This window comes from Eretmochelys imbricata, chromosome 3, assembly GCF_965152235.1.
Source record: "Eretmochelys imbricata isolate rEreImb1 chromosome 3, rEreImb1.hap1, whole genome shotgun sequence".
Lineage (NCBI taxonomy): Eukaryota > Metazoa > Chordata > Testudines > Cheloniidae > Eretmochelys > Eretmochelys imbricata.
In genome coordinates this window covers 205,814,536-205,829,210 of record NC_135574.1, presented here as the reverse complement: position 1 = coordinate 205,829,210, position 14,675 = coordinate 205,814,536, and the positions used below count along the sequence as shown (strand labels likewise).

General features: G+C 41.1%; 1 protein-coding gene across 3 annotated transcripts in view; it reads right to left on the bottom strand.

Annotated features, from left to right (window-relative positions):
• Positions 1 to 14,675, bottom strand: part of RIN2 (Ras and Rab interactor 2) — a 105,076-nt gene that overhangs the window by 77,669 nt on the left and 12,732 nt on the right. For 2 of the 3 annotated variants that reach the window (XM_077814147.1, XM_077814145.1), the window contains one exon: positions 13,523 to 13,600. The exons of the other annotated variant lie outside the window; for it this stretch is intronic. The gene's annotated coding sequence lies outside the window, so the exon portion shown is untranslated. The remainder of the gene's footprint in view (positions 1 to 13,522; positions 13,601 to 14,675) is intronic. 3 annotated transcript variants of the gene reach the window in all.

The following is a 14,675-nucleotide window of genomic DNA, read 5'->3' as shown; positions in this document are numbered from 1 at the left end:
TCGGTAACGGCTTTTGGCAGGTTCTCAATTAAGACAATTCCGATCCCAGTGTTAGGCCAATAGCAAATGGTTTGAAAATTCCAAATTCTGTATATGATTGACTTTCAGGATTCTGTTTGTTTACATTAAGTAGCGTGCAGTAAAAGATACTACTCTTATGCAGGACAGAGTTAAATAAGCAACCCTAACTTTGTATCTCCTGACTTTTTAGTGCTCAGAAATGCCACCTTGATATTTTCAGCACGCACACACACAAGATACCAAGGTAATTTGAAAAAGCTGCTTAGATGCTCTGTAGTATTTCAGTGAAAAGAAAACATGCATCTTTTTGCCATTTCAGTATTTTTAAGACTATTAAATATAATTGCATTCAAGTTCATAATTATCAAATGCTATTTGTCAAATTATAATACTGGAGCAGTTTATAGTTTTTACTAGTCTGCTATTCTAGATATATCAGTTCTGTTTAATAGATCATTTTATTTTAGAATTATAGTATCTATTATGTAAATACAAAATAATTAGTATTTAATTTTTTTCCGTTCTGCAAATTTATTATGATGAAAACATCCTGGAGGATATTTTTAGTGATTACTTTTCACTAAATTCTGGAGATTAAGAAAGTGAAAGATTTTTCCATTTAAAGTAGCTAATGCATTAGAGGCCAAATCCAATGCCTTTAAGGTCAACAGAAAGATTCGTATCGATTTCCACGGGCACTGGATTGGGACCCAAATTACAGTGCATGAAACAGCTTGCACAAAAAGCCAATGAAGTATTCAAGACAGTAAACCTGTCACTCCAAATTATATTTTAAAATAGAAGTAATTTATAGTACTCACCCGTTTTTGTTGCATGCAATTTCTTAGTGTATTTGCTACAATTAATTGTGTATCTGGACTTCAGCACAGCATTAGAAGTTGAGGTAACGATTTACTAGAAGGAAAAGTAAATTCTAATTGTGCTACTAACCTTGAACTGTCTTATGTAAGGTTTCAGAGTAGCAGCCATGTTAGTCTGTATCCGCAAAAAGAAAAGGAGTACTTGTGGCACCTTAGAGACTAACAAATTTATTTGAGCATAAGCTTTCATGAGCTACAGCATGCATCTGACGAAGTGAGCTGTAGCTCACGAAAGATTATGCTCAAATAAATTGGTTAGTCTCTAAGGTGCAACAAGTACTCCTTGTCTTATGTAAGACATTCTAAGAGCCTATCTTTTAGAATTTCAAATAATTTGGCTCCCATTACTCTAACATTTTACTTATGAACTGGGGTATCACCTGCTTGTCCTAAAAAACCCAGTACTTTCAGAATTTTTATTTTTTGAAGAACTCCCAGTATAGAGCTGGTTGCCCCTTTACAGCTGGCATGCTGCATGTCCTAGGAACACAAGTTAATGTTCTTGTTTTAACTCTCATATTGGTTAAAGTTTAATATTAGTTATCTTTGTCAGAGGATAGGGAACCATATGGTGGAAGAGGGGAAAGAAGATCCAGTGGGTAGGGCAGTAACCAAGACTTGGGAGACCTGGATTTGAGTGGTCTGCCACAGATTTCCTTTGTGAACTTGGGCAAGTCCCCAGTCCCTCTGTGTTAGTTCCCTATCTGTAAAAACAGGGATAATAGCACTGCCCTATCTCACAGGGGTGTTGTGAAAATAAATGCATCAAAGAACATAAGGCGCTCAGATACTATGGTGTTCTGGGGGCCCTGTAAGTACCAGCAGTAGATAGGCAAAATACAGGAAGGCAATAAGCAGGAGGGAAAACATAAGAACAGTGGGGTGAGGGCAGAGAGCAAAATCAGGAGAGGCCACAAGGGAGAAAGGAGAAAAGATGGTTGTGCATAACAGGGAACCCTGTTCCAGTAGGAACACTGGAGATGAGGATAAGGAGACAACACGTGACCACCATACACCACTAAAAGTCTGTGACTGCATAATAATAATTTAAAAATGGAAAGGTACCTTCCCCCCTCCCAACCAAGAGAGAGAACAGACTGAACATTTTGGACCAGCTGGTGTAAATCTTTTGAAATTCTTTGACTTCAGAAATATCATGGTTGAATTTTCATCATGTCTGTTGGGAAACATTATTGACTTTGAATTCTCACAAGCAGTTACAGTTTACTAACTTTACTGTTAGTAAATTATACATACAAATTACATAGTCTCCGACAGAGACGACTCTGGCCTGCCGATAGTGGGAGGGCAGTGGCTTCAGCAGATGTTACTGACCATGTTCAGTCCGTGTGAGCATGTTCAGTACAAGCGAAGCAGCAAATTGGGGAGGGCATGTGACCCCACACGACACCCCCCCTTTCCACACACACATAGCCTCCAGTCTCAGGGGGCTTTTTGTTCGTGAACAATTGTGCATGAAATACTTCTAACAAAGAGACCAGTTGTTTTTATGATATCAGAACCTTCACCTCCTGCCGAGAAAGTTAATGCATGGATATCCCACATTATATGAACCATAAATAAGGCCATCTATTATTCATCCCCACCACCATCCATGAGACAGGATTTACAGCCAGTTTTCACTTATTTTCTCACTGAACATTCACCTGTAAGATATTTTGCAAAAATACCATCAGCTCCTTTTAGTCCTCTCTTCTGCAGCACACTCTTCTAAGCTGCTGTCAATTCCTCTTGAAGATACACTGTATAAATACAGTGAGTCATTAAGTTTAGTACCAGGGAAAAGCACATTTATGACTCACTCATTGAAAGAAAAGGTTTTCATTGGAAAAAACCACAGACATGAAACGATGGTGGGTAAATGTCTCTATTTATTCATTTTCTGCCTTATCACACACAAAGACTGCCGCAGACAAATACTTTATCTAACGAAAACAGACTTTTATTATCCCACAGAATAACAAAAAACCCTCCAAGTAAATTTAATAGACATTAATGAGAGCAGGCCTAAAACAGAGCTCTAAACACACACAGCTTTGATTGTCCTATATTCAGTTAGGATGCATTGGTGATATGCTGGTATGAAACATTCTGTATCAGATAACTACTATTATTTAGCTTCACTTTGGAACAGGACCAGACTGGTGATGTGAGTAAGCCACACAGATGAATAAAATGATCATAATACCCCACTGCCCCTCCCCTTAAAGTGTACTGGTGGCAATAGGGTATTAAAATCCCTTTAGGGAAAATTACTGTCTTGCTCAGAACGTGTAATTTGTTCTTGAATCATACACTCTCAACTAAACTATGGAAATAAACAGGGACTGAGCCATGTACAGCATTGCACTGATTCACAGACAAGTGTGCCAACATGCCAAGCAGGATAATCCTCAAAGCACAACCATTTTCTTGTCTTTTCAGTGAGGCTAGCTACATATCACAGCGGATGAAACCTCTGGAAAAAAACATTTTATTGGCCCTTACTTCTCGTCTAATATGTTTGGTGCTCTAAGATTCTGAAGTTCTCCAGAATGCACTAAACACACCACTGTTCTGCTACGTTAAAGCAAACTTTACAGGTACCCAAGATTAATGCAAAATTTGGCTTTAAACAGAAACATAACTGCAACCTGGACGATAACACAGCAAGGCACTGCTCCATGTTATTGAGGTTACAGCAGTTTATATATCATAGGAAAACGGAAACAATTGTACCCTGTGGAATCTTTTTAGTAATGGTACCCTGTGGAATCTTTTTGATAGAGTGTTATTCTCACACTGTTAGGACCTCAGCTACCCTTCTTGAATAGTTCATAGCGAGTATTACAGCATCCCCTTGAGTTTTGCCATCCCTTCATGTTTCAGAGATGCCTATTCTGTCAAGGCTCTATTCCCTGTACTCAACACCTGCCCCTCCTGCAGTTTAATTTCTCTCCTAGCCTGTGCTGGAGACAGATACATTTGTATTCTTGAGATCCCTACCAGATGTCTTTGGCAAACGCCAGTGTCCCTTGGCACCTGCCAGCTTTCCTCCAGCTCCTAGTTTTAATAATCAACCCTGCAAAACGTAGTCAGCCAACCATCTGTGCCAGCAATCTGGTTCCACTTTGGTTAAGGGAGATCTTTCCCTTTTCTAAACAGTTCTTCAGTGCCTTATAAATGTAACTTACTCCACTTGATATCATCTCCACACACAGACATGCTGCAGTCCCTACTGTCTTGCTGTCCTTATCCACAGAACTGGAAAAAATCTAGCATAGGGGCTCTGGATGTGAGTCATTTTCTTAGTTTAGCACCAGGGAAATGTAGCATCCAGGTCCTCTCTCCTAAGCCTCTCTTTATTAGTAGTACCAATATGAACAACCACAGTGGGCTCTTCCCAAGCACTCACTAGAGAAGTGCCATAACAGTAGAGTTGTTAGAATCGCTGAGGGTGCTGGGAAATAGGTTTTAGTGCTCTTCTGGAAAAGAATAAGTTAGCTTGTTTGAGTAATGCAACTAACATCTGGGGGAAGTGATTAAATCCCATCTCTTTCCAGAGACCATAAAAAAGAAAACTGCCTGTGAGTAAAAATTGTTCTTTCAGTTGTATGCCATAATTTCAAGGCCTGTTTTTAATACGGCAATATTTAGACAACGTTTTGTTGCTACTGCCATTAGTGCCAGCCAATAGTATTTCTCTCGATAGATAACAACCCTGGCAAAATGGTCCAAAAATATATCTCACCATCCCTGATAGAAATCTGTTCACGTATCCTTAAACACCAATTCGTGCACTTCTCCCTGCACTGTGTAACATACATGCACACACTCATGGACACCGATACATGCAAACTTCATACCAATCTCTCACCCACACACACAAATCCTCTTTGTGTCTCAAACTACACAACCACACACCCCATCATTCACTCAGTTCTGAAGGCTACCTCATTCGGGCACATGCCTGCCATTCACCTCTCCATTCACCCTCAGCCTATCAATTCTCTACCCATACCCCAAATTCACCAGTTCTCTTCTCCGACCCACCTTTCAGTACCATCTATCCACAGTTGCACCAGCCATATAAGCCCTACCCTGGCTTCCTCATGATTGCAGCATCTTTCCCTCAGTTGAGCCTTGAGTCTTCCCCTAATGGAAGCCCTCTCACCTCTCCTGCTGGCTGCTCCCCTTCCCCAGTCCCCCCCAAAAAAGGCTGGAGGTCCTGCTCTGTCCCTTCTTCCACTTAAGGAGTTGCCACCAGGGCTGCTAGAATATTTTGGCCTCTCCCTAGAGGTGGGTAAGGAGCTGGGTATTATCTGTTCCTCTTACTAAGCCTGGGGAAGCAATCGCTGGAACTGGGCAAGAGGAGGAGCCAGCTAGACCCAGCCATGGGAGAAAGCCTCAGAGTGGTTAAGTAGGAGCGCCACTGGTATGGCATCTGGTGAGGAGGGAACCATCCTGACCCAGGAGAGGTAGAGCCCAGAAGGGCTGCTGATAATCCCTCCCCTTCCTCTTGGGACCAGAGGATTCAGCTGTTACACAACTGACCCTCCACATGTTCTGCTGCTGAAGGCAGAGCAAGGGACAGGCTTAAAAGTGTAACAGCAGCGCCAGCTCCTCTCCTACTGCCTGGCAGCTGGTTACACTCAGCTCATGTTTTTAAGGTTTTGTTCACAGCCTTAAGGGCGAGAACCTTTTTTAAAATTTATTTTAAATAAATTCAGTTTCTGCAGAACCTGACCACATTAGTCTCCCTTGCCCAAAGATACTATTACAAATCAGAGGCAGCGTGTCCTAGCGGACCGGGACTCAGAGGAGATGACCCGCATTCTAATCCCAGCTTTGCCACATTTGCCGTGTCCTTGGACAAGTCACTTTCCCCTCCCACCCACTGTCCACCTTGCTGATTGAGACTAAGTTCTTTGGGCCAGGGAATGGCTCCTACTATGCATTTGTGGAGTGCCTAGTGCAAGAGGCAGCATTCTACGTGCTGCCATAGTATAAAATATGATAATAAGCATACATCTAGTGGCAACATCCGTCTGATAAAATGAATTTACTGTAGACCTTTGACTGCCTCAGCCCATTAATCTCTCTTTGCCAGGATTACTAACATTCCAATCCTGTGAGCAGCTTCAAACAGCTGCCATTTCTTTAAGCAGCCTACCACAAGCATGCTTCCTTTCTTTCTTCCCCCCAATGCGGAATTTCACATGAACATACCCATCCCACACCCACATACAAGTTACACAGGTGGCACCTTTTCATAGTCACTCCTAAAACAGTGAGTTTAAGATCTGTGATCTCATGACTGCCAAGGCTAGATCTTGGGGAGTTTACCCCTGGAACATTGCTGCTTTCCATTAAGACAAAGCACATGCATCTAGTCCCGGGCTGTCTAGAGATATTAAATATTTAAAGATGATTCTTTTATGTCCAGAAAAGCTACTTTAGGTTATTTGCAGAAGTTCTACAAAACATATTAGTTATATTTCTTTCTCTCCCTCTGCTTCTAAGCACAGTTGGACACAATACATAAGGCACCTGGCTTTACAGACAGAGGTACACAAAAAATAATCAAAAAAATTTTAAGTACTCAAATACTTTTAAGTGGCTTCCTGTTATATGTAGCTTATTTTAGACTTTATTTTTATAACAGTGACATTCCAAATGTGGGTACTAGGTAATGTACAGACATGCAAGATGACTCTGTCCCTGCCCCAAAGAGCTCACAAAGTAAAACAATAAAAAGGTGAGGGAAAAAGATACAAGGTACAAGCAAAGTGGTCAGAGCGATCACGTGGAAGATCATATTTCTCCTGTCCTGTTGGTTTTACTTACAGAATACATGTTCATATAATAAGAGATGAAGTTTTCGGGGGAACTTGCAAGTTACTCAGTTCATCCCAAAACTTGTGGTTTCACTAGCAATCATGGGTAATACAGCCATAACAAACTCATGCCAAACAAAATTGTACAATGCCACCCACAGATTCTCGCTATATAATCCCACGCTTCAGAAATTCATTAATTTAAAAGTTAGGCTTCTCATGTGTATTTCCTCACAAAACACAGACACTAAAAAATAAGGAAGTAACAAGTCAAGACAACATTCTCATCCAATACAACAACCTCCAAGCATCAGCCTGCTACCATCATGACACCCAGCTCAGCACACTAAACACCTTCTCCAACACGTTGACATTCAATTAGATTGCCACCCTCAGTACTTGCATCAAAGAATGAGAAGTCTTGCTGTGATGCACAATATTCTCTCCAATCTTCTAACAACAAACACAATTTCAGAATTACAGTTCCCGACCAATAGGAGCTGCAGAGTTGGCGTTCGGGGCTGAGGCAGTGAACAGAGACCCCTCCCTCTCCTTCTCCCCCCTCCCCCGGGGCTGCAGGGACGTGCAGGCCACTTTCAGGAGCGGTGCAGAGTTTGCGTGCGGGCTCTGGGCTGGGGTGCAGGAGAAGGTGAGGGGCTCTGACCGGACGGCGCTTACCTCGGGCCACTCCCACATTCCTCTAACCAGCGACTGGCACATCCCTCTGGCAGCATCTCCTAGGTGGGGGGGGCCCGGAGATCTCTGCGCACTGCCCCCACAGCTCCCATTCGCAATAGTTCCCGGCCAACGGGAGCTGTGGAGCTGGCGCTCGGGGCGGAGGCAGCACACGGAGACCTCTTGCCCTGCCCTAGGGGCTGCAGGGATGTGCTGGCCACTTCCAGGAGCAACACAGAGCCAGGGCAGGTAGGAAGCCTGTTCCCCAGCATGTTGGGAGGGAGGGAGAGGAGTTGACGGGAGGGAGGGGGCCTGCGGACCCCCTGGAGTACCCTCCGAGGACCCGCAGGGGTCCATGCACTGCAGTTTGAATAACGGTGCTTTAATATAACGATACTACAAAACCATGCGCAGCACTAAACTCAGTCTGCTGGCAAAAAGGGAATTAGAAATGACAAGATAGATACAGTTAAACTAACAACTTCACAACAGACTCAGCTGGAAAGCAGCTGTGTTTCACTATCCCACGTGACAAAGAATGGTTCTGCAGACTATGCTTAGAATTTGAATCTTGGACTCTGCTTTGCGGTGCAAAATTTGATGGGTATAGATTATCTGCATCAATTTTAATGCAGAAAAGTGGAGGTTTGAAAGCTTTCAAGGGGGTAAACTATCTATGAAAGGTAAACCCCTAGCAGCCTGTCTGTCTTGTGAAGGTTATAAATAGCTCTATAAAGCTATCTTGTACATAACAGATGTCTGTCTTGCTTAGTATTTCCGTCTGCATTTTATTAAAGTTTCAAAATAAGATAAGTATGTTCAAAAAGGAATTATTGTGTATGGTGTGACAGAGGCCTAATATACTAAATGAGTTGGAAAAGCAGACAAGAGGTCTGATTCTCATTTACACTGTTGCTCCTTCTTCTGACACCAGTGTTACATTCCGATACAAACACTGCCCTTCTGTTAAGAGGTAGCAAATCAGCCTCAGTCACGGGAAAAAAATCACCGACACCCAGGATGAGTGTATTTGATGTGTAACTTCTTTTATTTATACATATGCACCAGTCCTGGAACAGAGATGTCAAACAGCATGCAAGGCAATCCATCCTTTCAGGAATCTCAGCCTAACTCCAGTGCCCAGTTCTCAGGAAACATCTCTGTCTCATGAACTGGCTCTAACCAGAGAGCAAACTCCCCTGTTGCTCACAGAGCTCATGCTCTAAGGGCCACTCACTGCTTCAACACAGAACCTGACACAACAAAAACTGACTACAACAAAGCATGATTTCCTAAAACTAAACATTTGCTCACATGGTGGATCTGTCTACACAGTTGCTAGGAGCAAGTCTTGCAGCCCAGGTCAACTAAAAAAGCAATATGGACATTTCAGCTCAGGCTCTGAAACTTACTCACCCACTTCTAAGGAAAGCTCCAGCTGAGCCCAAATGTCAAACCAATGTCTACATGGCTATTTTTAGCGCTCTAGCATGAGGTTGTTGACCTGGGCTGAGAGACTCATTCCCAGCAGCTGTGTATACATACCCTACATTTAAAAGAAACACCTGGTGACACCTGCCATAACAAGTGTGCCTCCTTGTGCTGGGTCACTGAGAAAACATCTGTCAGAAGAGGGAGTAGTTCAGAAGAAGAAAACATGTTTACTTTCTGTCTTGGAGAATCCTGAAGCAGCAGGTTCATCTTCAATGTTTGAGATGTTGAAGGAAGATCTGAACTGATATTTCTCTTGTTCAAGTGCAACTGTAATTTCACAGAGAAAGATACAGACTCTGTCCTGAAAAACATACAGTCTAAGTCCCCACTCCTGTCAAGACTTAAGTACGTGCCTAACTTTACACACTGGGAATAGTTTCATTATAGTCAATGGAACTATTGCCTGTGTGTAAAGTTAAGCACGTGCTTATGTATTTGCAGAATCAGGGCCTAAAACATAACCTTAATCCAATGCCAATTTATCAAAACAAAATAAAGAAATGATCCCACAAAACAGCAGGCAGGGTGATGCAAAACAAAATAAAGTACATATAACTGGATAAATTACAAATTTGTTAATTTGTTCATATTAGGCAAAAGAAGTATCGTGCAGTATACCTTGTAGATTAACAATGTTATAAAATTAACATTTCTTATAACCCTTGTGATTCATTCAAGCAGCCTTGCCAGTCCCAAAACTACACGAGGGAGAGGTTGGGATTCCAACATAAAAGGTAGGTTTTTGAAATAACATTTTAAGAGAGACATCTGTAATGCCAGCTAATAACATTTGTCAGCATACATGTAAATTAAACATCTCCACCATACAAGTCAGATCTATTCCAGAACTGCATGCTTGCCAATAGAGCCCAGCGGCTGCTGGAACATATCCGATATTTACTTCATTGTCATGGGTGTTACATTGACCTGATTTTTCACCGAGCCTCTGAAGCTTTGTGCACGTGTTTTGGATGCCAAGCATTCAACTGTTGAAAAACAACAAGCCAAAAAAAATTCTATTGTCCATCAGGTCAGGACAACCCAAAACTAGTTCCAGAAAAGTGACAATTAACTGCTGCCTCCCAGACAAGCTGCTCCTCTGCACTTAGCAATACTGAGAGCATGGACTGATGAGTGCAATCCATTTCAAGGCTGGAAACGAAAGCTCACCCTTACCTTAGGGTAATTTAAACGCCTCTGGATGCAAAAAGAAAGCTGATTTGCTCATTTGGCTCCCTACTTTTCCTAAACTCTTCTGTGACAGCTCAGTCAGACCCCATCCTGCACTTTGAGAAGACAAAATGACCAACTATACAGTATGTGCACTGTTCCCAAACTACAGTCTTGGGAGTAACTGCTATTTAGACGTGGGATCAAAAAGAAGACGAAAGAGTCCATTATCAAATATTTGTTCACCACGAAGGTACTTACAGAGTATAATAACCCCTTAACCTTCCCTTTGTTAAGCTAAACAGATTGAGATCCTTGAGTCTATCGCTGTAAGGTCTGTTTTCTAACTCTCTAATCATTCTCACGGCTCTTCTCTGAACCCTCTCCAATTTATCACCATCGTTCTTGAATTGTGGGCACCAGAACTGGACACAGATGTCCAGTACCAGTCGCAACCCTGCCAAACAGAGATAAAATAACCCCTCTACTCCTACTTGTATCCCTCGTTTACGCATTCAAGGATCGCATTAGCCCTTTTGGCTACAGTTGAGCTTTTGAGAACTCATGTTCTGCTGATTATCCACCACAACTCCCAAACCTTTTTCAGAGTCACTGCTTCCCAGGATAGAGTCCTCCATCCTGTAAGTATGGCCTGCATTCTTTATTTCTAGATGTACATATTTATATTTAGCCATATTAAAGTGCTTATTGTTTACTTGTGCCCAGTTTACCAAGAGATCCAGATCACTCTGTATCAATGACATTTCCTCCTCATTACTTACCAATTTGTGTCATCAGTAAACTTTATCAGTGATGATTTTATGTTTTCTTCCAAAATATTGATAAAAATGTTAAATAGTATAAGGCAAATAATCAATCCGTGCGGGATCCCACCACAAATGCACCAACTTGGTGATGATTCCCCATTTTAATCCATTTAACGTGTGCATTGCAACTAGTGAGGCCTCCGATGGAGCACTGTGTCCAATTCTGGACAGCACACTTTAGGAAAGATGTGGACAAATCTCAGAGTGTTCAATGGAGAGCAACAAAAATTATAAAAAGGTCTACAAAAGGAACGGTTAAAAAAATTGGGCATGTTTAGTTTTGAGAAAAGATGGCTGAGATGGAGACCCAGTAACAGTCTTCAAATATGTTAAAGGCTGCTACAAAGAGGATAGTGATTAATTGTTCTCCATGTCCACTACAGGTAGGACAAGAAACAATGGGCTTAATCTGCAGCAAGGGAGATTTAGGTTAAATATTAGAAAAATCTTTCTAATTATGAGCTCTGGAATAGGCTTCCAAGGGAGAAATGCCTATCATTGGAGGTTTTTAAAAACAGGTTGGACAAACACCTGTCAGGGATGGTCTAGGTTTATTTGGTCCTGCCACAGAGCACGGGGCTGAATTTGATGACTTCTCAAGGTCCCTTATAGCCTTGCATTTCTATGATTCTATGTTAATTGTATATTGTTCTAGTTTTTTAATCAAAATGTCATGTGGCACTAAGTCAAACATCTTACAGAAGTCTAAGTATACTACATCAATACTGTTAACTTTATCAACCAAACTTGCAACCTCATAAAAAAATGATATCAAGTTAGTTTGATATTATCTATTTCCCATAAACCCATGTTGACTGACAATTATAGTACCCTCCTTTACACAAAGGAACTCTATGGAGGAGCTGAGAATGGAACCCAGGTCTCCTAAGTCTCAGACTAGCACTCTGATCTCTGGGCCATCATTCCTCTAGATGCACTCAGCATCTTGCTCTTGAAGAAGGAACATTTTAAAAACCAAAACTATTAATTTTAAGAAAACCAGACATTTGGAATAATTATATTTTCTTCTCATACAACCAAATGTGAGAGTCAGGTTGTTCTTGAGTAAGTGACCGTCCAAATATATTTTCTATTCTGAAGACCAGAGTGAGATCCTAGTTAACGGATGCAGTGACAGGGATAAAGGGGACGTTTTGCAAATTTGAGTGCCCAAAATTAGGTGCTTAAATAGGTATTTAGGTACCTAAATAAAAGTGGCCTGATTTTCTGAGGTGCTGACTACTCTCAACTTCCACTGAAATCTATGAAAGCTTCACGGATCAGCACCTTTGGTAATCCGGACACTTTATATAGGTACCTACGGAGGGATTTAGGAGCCATAGTTAAAGAGGCAGATATTCAAAAGGCACAAAGGGCAGTTAGGCACCCAACTTTTATCCACAGTTAAAAGGAGTTGGATGCTTAACTGCCCTGTATGCCTTTGAAAAAATCTCGCCCTCCATAAAGAAGGGTGCACAAAGTTAGGCTCCTATGTCTTTATTTAGGCTGCTAAATAAGTGACCTGACTTTCAAAAGTGTTGTTCACCCAGAAGGTTCTATTGATGTCAATGTGAGCTACTGAGCAATCAAACACTCTTGCGAACATGGATTTGGAAGCCAAACTTTAGGTACCTATTTCTGAAAATTTGGACCAAAATCTTCCAGAGGAGATAAAGTCAGTAAACCTGCTATTTGGATTTGATTAATAGACTGTGTAGTAGCTACCTGGAACCAAAAAAGTCTGAGTTTGTTCACTGTCTGGGTTACTACAATACAGAGGAAAGTTTAGAGTGCAAGATAGTGGAAACATTTAATACGGTTGAAAGGAGTGATTTCTCACTGGCACAGAGTTTCACAGTATTAGACATTTAAATCCATCATCATGAATTAACCCCCAAACAACATTCATTGTATTGCATTTAGTAAAGTTCAATATTCTACATGTACTTGTGCTATTTAGTTATCAAGTAACAATATCTTGTATAATTTTAAAAGAACATCTGCTGAGTAATCAGGTCTGGTGCTCCCAAAAGTAAAATTAAAGTACTAACCTTAAACCTGTGATTATCTGGCCCCGAGTTTCACAATTCATAGGGAATAAATGCCTTTATAAAATTCATTAACGTATAGCTAAAGGTACCAACCATAATGAGACCTTTGCAATCTTACATTTAAATGAGCAACCACATTTTGAATATTGTATAGGTTTTAAAAACAATGGGGACTGGGTATACAACCTCTACACCACCAAGGCCAGTACGTACTAGGACCATTGTAGATACTCTAACAGTTACACTTAAGCAAAATCTCTTCTTGGCCTATGCCACGATAATGCTTACTTAAGAATGTGCATAACTTTAAACATGTGCATAGTCCCACCAAGGTCAGGTACCTCACTGCATCAGGGCACCACTGAGCAGGGCTGAGTTCCTTTCAGGTGCCTTTCTTAAATTCATCACACTTGTCCTATGAAATCCAGATTTCTGTCAGGAAGCTACTCCAAATCCAAATCAAGCTCTGCTAATGAAGTAAAGTTTTTTTCCTTCCGTACAATTTGACAGAATTCAAAGGAGTACACCAGGCTTGGTTACACACAGAGAAGAAAATAATTACTTACTTGTAATGTATTTTGTCGGTCTGCCTCTTCTCCCATCCCGGAAAGGAAACATCCCAGCAGACAGTATTATAGCTCGACCTATACCAGGAAGCAAGGAGGCAAAAAAATAAAATAGAAGTCTGCTAGTCACAACTGACACACAGTTTCCTGGTAGGTGGAGTTATAATGATGTCAATAAAGTTGTTTATTTGGAAGGAAGAGGTGGCTGTATGACAAAGTATATTAATTGGTCCTATGAGAGCAGCCCTCTCTAGTCACTAGCAGAAAATAAATGTGTTTTATGAGCACTTAGAATAGCACTTTCTGCTTTCTGTCTTCTATTAAACATATTAATGGTATATTCAAAGGATCCAAACTTTTCCACAATTCTACAGAGTAAACCTCTGTACTCCCACCTTATGACAGACAGCTCTGCAAAATACATGAGTAGCTAGTAATAAAGCTGTGGTTTTAGTAGCTGTAACTGTTAAAGAAGGTAACTGCTGCTGTGTTATTACTGTTTCTTACACAACCTGTAACATAACTTTCAGTGATTGGCAAAATACAATATATTATGAAAATTAAGTCACACAAAATCAAGAAACAGAATTGGCAGAATAGCATTGGCCTGCTAAACCCAGGGTTGTGAGTTCAATCCTTGAGGGGGCTATTTGGGATCTGGAGCACAAATTGGGGATTGGTCCTGCTTTGAGCAGGGGGTTGGACTAGATGACCTCCTGAGGTCCCTTCCAACCCTGATATTCTATGATTCTCTGATAAATTTGATCAGAATATTTTTGTGGATTGGTTGGCCTCAAAAGAAAGCTGAAGCAGAATAAGGCTTTAGTTTGACAGAACTGTCAAGGTGGGGTGTTTGGGGGCTATTTAATCTCCACTATATGCCACATCACAGAAACTGTAGGGATTTTCAGTCAGCACAACACATGGCAACTATAAAATTACCAATAAAAGGAAGGCAGTAAATGGGAAATGCCTAGTCTAGAAGAAAGGTGTATACATATCATTAAGCTATGTTTAGCAAGGAACAAGAGATGTGAAGTAGAGCCAAGTCACTTCTTTGGTTTCTAGAACCACTGTTAACCATATGGGAAACATATATTATAAATGATAGTTTACATGTGTGCAACAGTTGCTGAAATAATAAGGGATTAAA